Source organism: Protomyctophum bolini, assembly GCF_963924005.1.
Source record: "Protomyctophum bolini genome assembly, chromosome: 2".
NCBI lineage: Eukaryota > Metazoa > Chordata > Actinopteri > Myctophiformes > Myctophidae > Protomyctophum > Protomyctophum bolini.
The window spans coordinates 23,050,114-23,057,613 of NC_137863.1; the positions used below are offsets into that span (position 1 = coordinate 23,050,114).

Genomic DNA, 7,500 nt, shown 5'->3' on the forward strand with positions numbered 1-7,500 from the left:
ACACACACACACACTGGTGGTGGCTGCTGCTGATAGCACCCGCTGACCCCACGCAGGCTGCGTGGGGCCTATACTGACATGGAGTTACGCTGCTGACTCTAACTCTAAATAAATTGTGACTAGATGTGTGCTGGAGGCCTGACGTAATGCTCAAAGGGTCCCTGCACAGTGCACACTGCTGCATTTTTTCGCCGGTTTTCAGAAAAATGCGTCCAGTCTGCAAGGACCTTACTCTAAATAAATTGTTACTTGGAGGCCTGACGTAATAGCCTGCATGGGTTCCAGCCTGAATCGCTGCGTTCTGTGAGTCTGAATTGTCACTCGCTACTCAGTCTGGACAGAGGCTGCTTGACTCGCATTTCATAACGTCAACTCATGTTACGTAGCCGCACGTTGTTGCTGATACGTCATCAGCCAGCGCCACTCTGTCCATGCTTCTCACTGTTGAAAGAGAGTGAAAACCTACAGTAAAAGGTTAACGATTCAGTAGTCCACCGTCCGATTCAGTAGTCCACCGTCCGATTCAGTAGTCCACTGTCCGATTCAGTAGTCCACCGTCCGATTCAGTAGTCCACCGTCCGATTCAGTAGTCCACCGTCCGATTCAGTAGTACAAAAAAATGACGGCTGTGTGGGGTGAGTTTAGTGAATGATAACAGACCAATTGAAAGAAAAGGTTCCATTTCATTTCATTTCATTTCATGTCCCGCCTACCTTGGAAATTAGGAGACTGTCCAGACTTACTTGCGAGGTGACATTTTCAGATCCGCAGAACACAGCAAATCAGGATGGAACCCAGGCTACTGACATAATGCTCAAACTCTAAATAAATTGTTACTAGATGTGTGCTGGAGGCCTGACGTAATGCTAAGATACAGCATCCTGGCCTGGGCCATGGCTCAGTGGCTCCATAAAATATATAAAATAAAGGTGAAAGCCGCAAAAAAAAAGATTAAAAAAAAAATATTAAAAAAAAAAGATACAGCATCCTCAAACAGGGAGTACAGATGAGAGAGGATAGAAGTACGCAACGCACACACACACGCACACACACACAGTCAAGTCAAACAGATTTTCTGTGCAAAGGAGATAAGGGCTTCTAAACATTGTACACAGATAAACACTCTCTCTCTCTCCTGTTTTCTGCTTCCTAGCAACTCTATTTTCTGTTCTTTTAACCAAACACATACCGTACACAGACTACGCACGCACGCACGCACGCACACACGCACGCACACACACGCAAGCATGGACGCCCTGCATGTCCAAGAGTGCAGCTGAGATGCATGCTACACTCTTTATGTACCAGCACAGTGTGTTTGTGTGTGTGTGTGTGTGTGTGTGTGTGTGTGTGTGTGTGTGTGTGTGTGTGTGTGTGTCACACACAGTCACACACTACACACGCACAGATACTGTATTACTATTCCACGTGCAGCTCTGTCTGTCTCTCTCTCTATCTTCACACACACACACACACACACACACACACACACACACCCACACACACACACACACACACACACACACACACACACACACACACACACACACACACACACACACACACACACACACACACACACACACACACACACACACGTGTTGGCATGATGCATGTTTTGTTGGCTATCAATTCAAATGACTCAGAGATAATCATTATGATTATACAAAAAACAGCAAGAATGTTGCAGTGATATAGAAACATTTGAACTATACACACACACACGCACATGCATGCACGCACACGCACACACGCACGCACACACACATACACACGTGCACACACACATACACACATGCACACATGCACAGTCCTCCTACATTTGCATTTAGAACAGGGTCATCCATCTTCCAGTCTCTCCTCTCCTTATGCATACCGTCAGAGTGATTGACAGCTCACCGACCTCTCAGTCAAAATGGAAAATATAACAGACATTAGAATATATAATATTTCCACTTCCCATCGCCGCGGGGGAAAAATACTGTAATGGATGACAATAACTTCCCGACAAAACTCTTTTAAAACTTTTTGAGAACAATGTTAAACATCCCTATAGTCACACAATGTCCTACAACACGTGTCCCAATCAGTGGTGGGCAGTAGAAGTATAGGCTACTCTGTACCTGAGTACTGTACCATTAACCCATTGTGGAGTCTCTCCACATTACCGCCAGAGTAATAAGTATACATTTCCGGGGTAACCAGCCAAACACCTATACGTATGTCACAGATGTGGAAGACAATATAGGCCCGCCCACGGACGCGTCATATATGTCTACTACCCCAATTTGGTCTTGCGCCAGCTGTGCTAATGCGGCCGCCCCCCTTGTTAGTAATCAGCGCCTATATAAAGAACAGTTGAACTTGGCATTGACACTGGCTGGTTCACCTAGGACGCTGACGGGCAGCGTGTCCTTATTTTTGGCTCTGGATGGTAAGTTCCCGCACTCCCTCTATATCAGTTAGAATCACATTTTTAATGTTTCAAGTTGATGCCGATACTTGCTCTGTACTCTGCTCTATTAGGCAAGTAGGAGTGGGGCTGAAAGCACGTGTGCCCCCTGTAACCGGTGACGAGTGGAACCCTCGCATCTCACCTGGAAACTCACCTGGCTCGGTTTGAGACGAGGAGGAGAAGGAAACCTTGTATCTCCCGGCAGTCCACCGCACCTTAAGGTCGTAAGGACAAAGCTTTCTTATCGTCACTTGTTTGACTTAAAGAAGAGGCACTCCCTAATGGGTGGGTGGAGGAGGAGGGCACGTGCTTCCCCCACGTGACCCCCATCTAAAACTGTTTTGTTCCAGGGTCCCCGAGAAGCAAGGATTTGAGTCAAAAGAATACATATATTCGAAGATTTGCACACATTTTCATGATAAATTAAAACAAATAGCAGGTCTACAAGCTTGTATGCGCACACAGTGTCAGGGAGACCTCAGTTTAGAACTGGGTAAAACAGGAAAGTTACAGCGCATGGCTTTAATTCACCATCAGTCACTTCAGAAAAGCCTGATGTAGGCTATAGTTTGTCATTGTTTTAAAACTTTCTTTAATGTTTGTATAATTTCTTTCTCTCATATTAAAGAGAAAGATCAGTTCATCTTCTCTGCGACCGTGGAGTCAGGATGAGCACATCACCAACAAGCGTATGTACAGGGCATTACCAAGTGTATCGGCCACTGCCACCGGCATCAATAACTCCCAGCCAAAAAGCTTGTACTGTGGGAACTAACACACAGGCATCGATCGAGAGGACGTCCCACTCCCACACCTACCTGTGTGGACGTATACTAAAGAAAGATGCTGGTGCAGAAAGCACAAATGAGCTGTCCACAGATGTATGGAGAACCGAGATGACTGGAGACGCCGTGGAGGGCTCGTCTGAGGACGACGTAGAGAGATATTACTCTTCCCAATGAGTTTGGCACCTCAACGGTGCCTTTAACACATGCATGCACACAAGCTCCAAGGCAAGCTCACTCCACCCACACACTTTCTTACAAATTTTACTCAGCTCAATGTGTGTGTGCTATTTTGTGTGTATAAGTGAGTTGTGTGTGTGTGTGTGTGTGTGTGTGTGTGTGTGTGTGTGTGTGTGTGTGTGTGTGTGTGTGTGTGTGTGTGTGTGTGTAATCTAGGTCATGTCTCCAGATCACGTCAGTCCTAAACAACATCAGATCATCACCATGACTACCCAGAATGCTTTTCAACATCAGCAGCCAATCACAAACCACCATGTAGCCTCGATGGAGGAGGATGTAGGCTACAAGTGAAAGAGTCACAATTGAAACAGTGCCCACAGAGATGGAAAGAGACAGAAAGAGCGATAGATACACACATTGACACACCGACAGCGTAGTAAACCATGCCATATTAGGGGTTCAATGTCTTGCCCCTCCTGGAGAAGAACACAGTTCATATTGTAGTAGTGGTGTCTGTTTATGACTATAAAATGTGTCTGAATGATTTTGATTGAAGGTTTGATCTATCATCTATTGTAAGTAGATGGGGGTACTTGGAAAAAATTCTCTGCATGGGCCAAAAAAAGGATTTGAACTCCTGAATTAAACAACTGAATAATGTTTAGTTAGCTTATAGCCTTGTATAAACCCCTTATATAAACCCCATGCTGTGCAGTGGATCTGCCTGCATGTTTGCTATGATGTCCCGAATGATTTAATTGAGTCCAATATGTGTACTATAGTATCAATGCTTGTTGTAAACCCCACCGTTAAACAGGAGGGAATGTTAAATGACATGATGAGTTGTTAAGTGAAACATTTTAGCACCATCACGCATGCGACAGGCAGCATTATGTCATCCATGACATGCAATCAAATGGGTCGTATTACAGAATGTCCGACAAACTAGCCCATAATTTCAGTCTCAACTCTCCAGGCGTTCTGGCTGGCACTTTCTAGTCCGGGCCTATAGACTCAGGGGCCCAATGAGAGCTGAGGGGGGCCCTAGCCATAGCCGTTGAGTGAAAGTTTGCTGTTATTAAATTGGCATTTATTTGACATGGACATCACAATCACATTGCACATTGGACAATTTGTAGATGCGTTGCTTACAGTGTATTAGCACAAGTGCTAGTTTTCATCACCTGTCCACAGGAGACTTTTCTAAAAATACGATAACACTTTAGTCTAAAAGCCCAATTAAGCACTTTTTTTAAATGTAGACTGTGTACCTTTTACATGGTGGTATACTGGGGCCCATTGTGGCATAATCCACATATGCTCTACGTTGGCGATATAATGCATTGGTGTCCGATATATTACCCTCTTGGGGAAAGTCCTTGTGCGCAAGTACCAGCGCATAGTTCAACCCTGTCCCTGTTCTATACCTCCATTGTCTCCCTCTCTGCAATCTGGCTTGAATAATAATCTATAACTATCCACTTTAAGCACAAATTCAAGCAAACTCAACAAGATGTTGACAACGTAACAGAAGATGTGACATACAGTAAGTGTTATAAAACAGTGGATGGAAGACATCTGGGACAGTTCTTCCAACTTTCCTTTTCTCTTCCTGAAGCGCAGAGAACAAAGTTTCAGAGCAAGCGGAGCTGATGCAGGAACATTTTGACAGCCAGCACGCGAGCACACACACGCACGCATGCACGCACACACGCACACACATGCACGCACGCACGCACGCACGCACGCACGCACGCACGCACGCACGCACGCACGCACGCACGCACGCACGCACGCACACACACACACACACACACACACATGCTAGTGAAAGCAGACACATAGTAGTAACGGATGACAGGCTGTAGAGTGTGCGTGTATGCTTGCAACTAAGTACATTTACTTCATTACAGTACATGTTGGGAGTTTTAGTTTTAGTTTTTTGCAAGCTGATGACTTTCCCTCCACTATATTCTTGTCACAGTCTGTGTCTCTGTGAGGGCGTACTTTGTCTTTGTGTGGGCGCATGCAGGCTTGCTTTGGCACATCTGTCTAGACGAATCCGCCGAGCGCCAATCATAACTGCGGTGTCGAGCGGCAATAATGAGAGCCGATTGACACCTCAGTTATGACTGCCCCCACGGGCGAGCAGTGCTCTGTGGATTCGTCAAATGGTCACCTCATCTCCCTCAGTTGACGCACCTGCCAGCCATCAACTCATCAACCCTCACAGTATTTGAACCCTTGTCTTCATCCATCTATTGCCTGCAGATCATTGCTCAGCTTTCCTCTGTACGGGTTATTCTTCTCGACAGTTTTCCTAGTTAGTGATTATTTCCAGTGTTTTATAGTATTATATTCCTAGTGTTCCCTGTTGTCTAGTTGCTCACATCAGACTCACAACATGGCTTTATTTCCACACCACCTCTCCCATTCACTTATTGCAAAACAAAATCACACTCGTGTGAACTGACTAGTGCAACTCCCCCCCCCCCCCCCCCAGTGCAGCACTAATACTATCTCTCTCTCTCTGTTTCTGGCAAACAGCGCCCCTACTGGTACTCAGTCATACTCGTGTTCATTAATACATACACGGGTGAACACATAGGTGAACACGGACATTGCTGGTTGTAGGAGTGGTTGCACCACTCAAAAACATTTGCTCCCTGTGTTTGGCTCTGCTTTTGGCTTCACCAGTTTGCAAACCGTGACCATTTTAAATAGAAAATTAGAAATGTTAATTAAAGCCCAATTTCATGTACCGTATAGTGAAAATAGCGGCTCTATCTCACGTAAACACTGGTTGAACTGATTGAATCTGCAGCCTTTCGCCATCAAGAAAGGTTTTTTTGAATGCTGTGTGTAAATGGGTGAATGGAATGCACATGTAAAGTGTTTAATGACGGTATACTGTATGTGCAAAAGAGACATGAATGCAACCACTCCAGAGAGAGAGAGAGAGAGAGAGAGAGAGAGAGTGGGTGTGAAGGATGAGTGTGAAGAATGAGAGACAGAAATGGGGAATTTAACACTTAATTTAGCATGGAGTGCTTCTCTCTCGTGTGTGTGTGTGTGTGTGTGTGTGTGTGTTTTCATTTGTTCTCATGAATGAATGCATGCATCCGGTAATTCATACAATATTAAACAGAGTTGAGAGTGAAACAGCAGTGCAAGCAGCAACGCACGCACGCACGCACGCACGCACGCACGCACGCACGCACGCACGCACGCATTATAACAAATAATGCTTTCAATAGAAGAGTCCCCACTGGACCATGCAATGACAGTTTAATTAAATAGTCTAATAAAAAACGTTACTTTTCAGGAAATAAAAACCCTGTGTTACAACGTAGTGTAGTTTTTATTTAGTCACAAGCCCTAATTCTTTGTATTGGTTCAATATGTATAAAACGCACACACGTTTTCTAGGGTTAAGTAAAGTCTTCTAGTAAATGTACTTTTCCAGCACTGCTTGAACAGGCCTGTATAGAACAGACCCGCAAGGAGAGGAGACAATTATGAGGAAGGAAAGAGGAGACAAGGAAGGAAAGAAGGCAGAGGAGGCAATGACTCATGTAAGTGGAATAATTATGAATTAACTTACTAACAAGTTATTTCTGGATGGTTTATATAGCTCCATTGTAACGCACGCGCGTAAGCACGCACGCACGCCATATTCCAGAAATGTCCACTCACTCTATATTTCAGTGTGACAGACATATTGTCAGCATTGGATGAGATCGGTTATTTTCAGCGTGAAGATGAATCAGCCCCAACGCCTAAACCTAACCTCTTAATGTCTAACTAAACCTAACCTTGACTGCTGTGTTCACAGCACTGGCAAATACAAATGATACAAAGATACACAGCATGTTTGTAGCTTTGTATCTGAAGTTGAAACCAGTTCAACCTTTTTGCATCTTTGTAAGGGATACTAGGGTTCAAGTGGTGGTCCTTAAGGGGGTTCCAGGTAGTCCCCAGTTAAATGATGGAAAGTTGGTAACCAAAGTCTAAACAATTCGAGAATAGAGGAAATGTTATTTTGCTTAACGTTTTGCCTGTTGTCTCTCTTATGGTATT

At 44.7% G+C, this 7,500-nt stretch overlaps 1 protein-coding gene across 1 annotated transcript in view; it reads right to left on the reverse strand.

Annotated features, from left to right (window-relative positions):
• Positions 1-7,500, reverse strand: part of grip2b (glutamate receptor interacting protein 2b) — a gene marked incomplete at both ends in the record, with an annotated part of 156,853 nt that overhangs the window by 105,707 nt on the left and 43,646 nt on the right. The window lies entirely within an intron of this gene.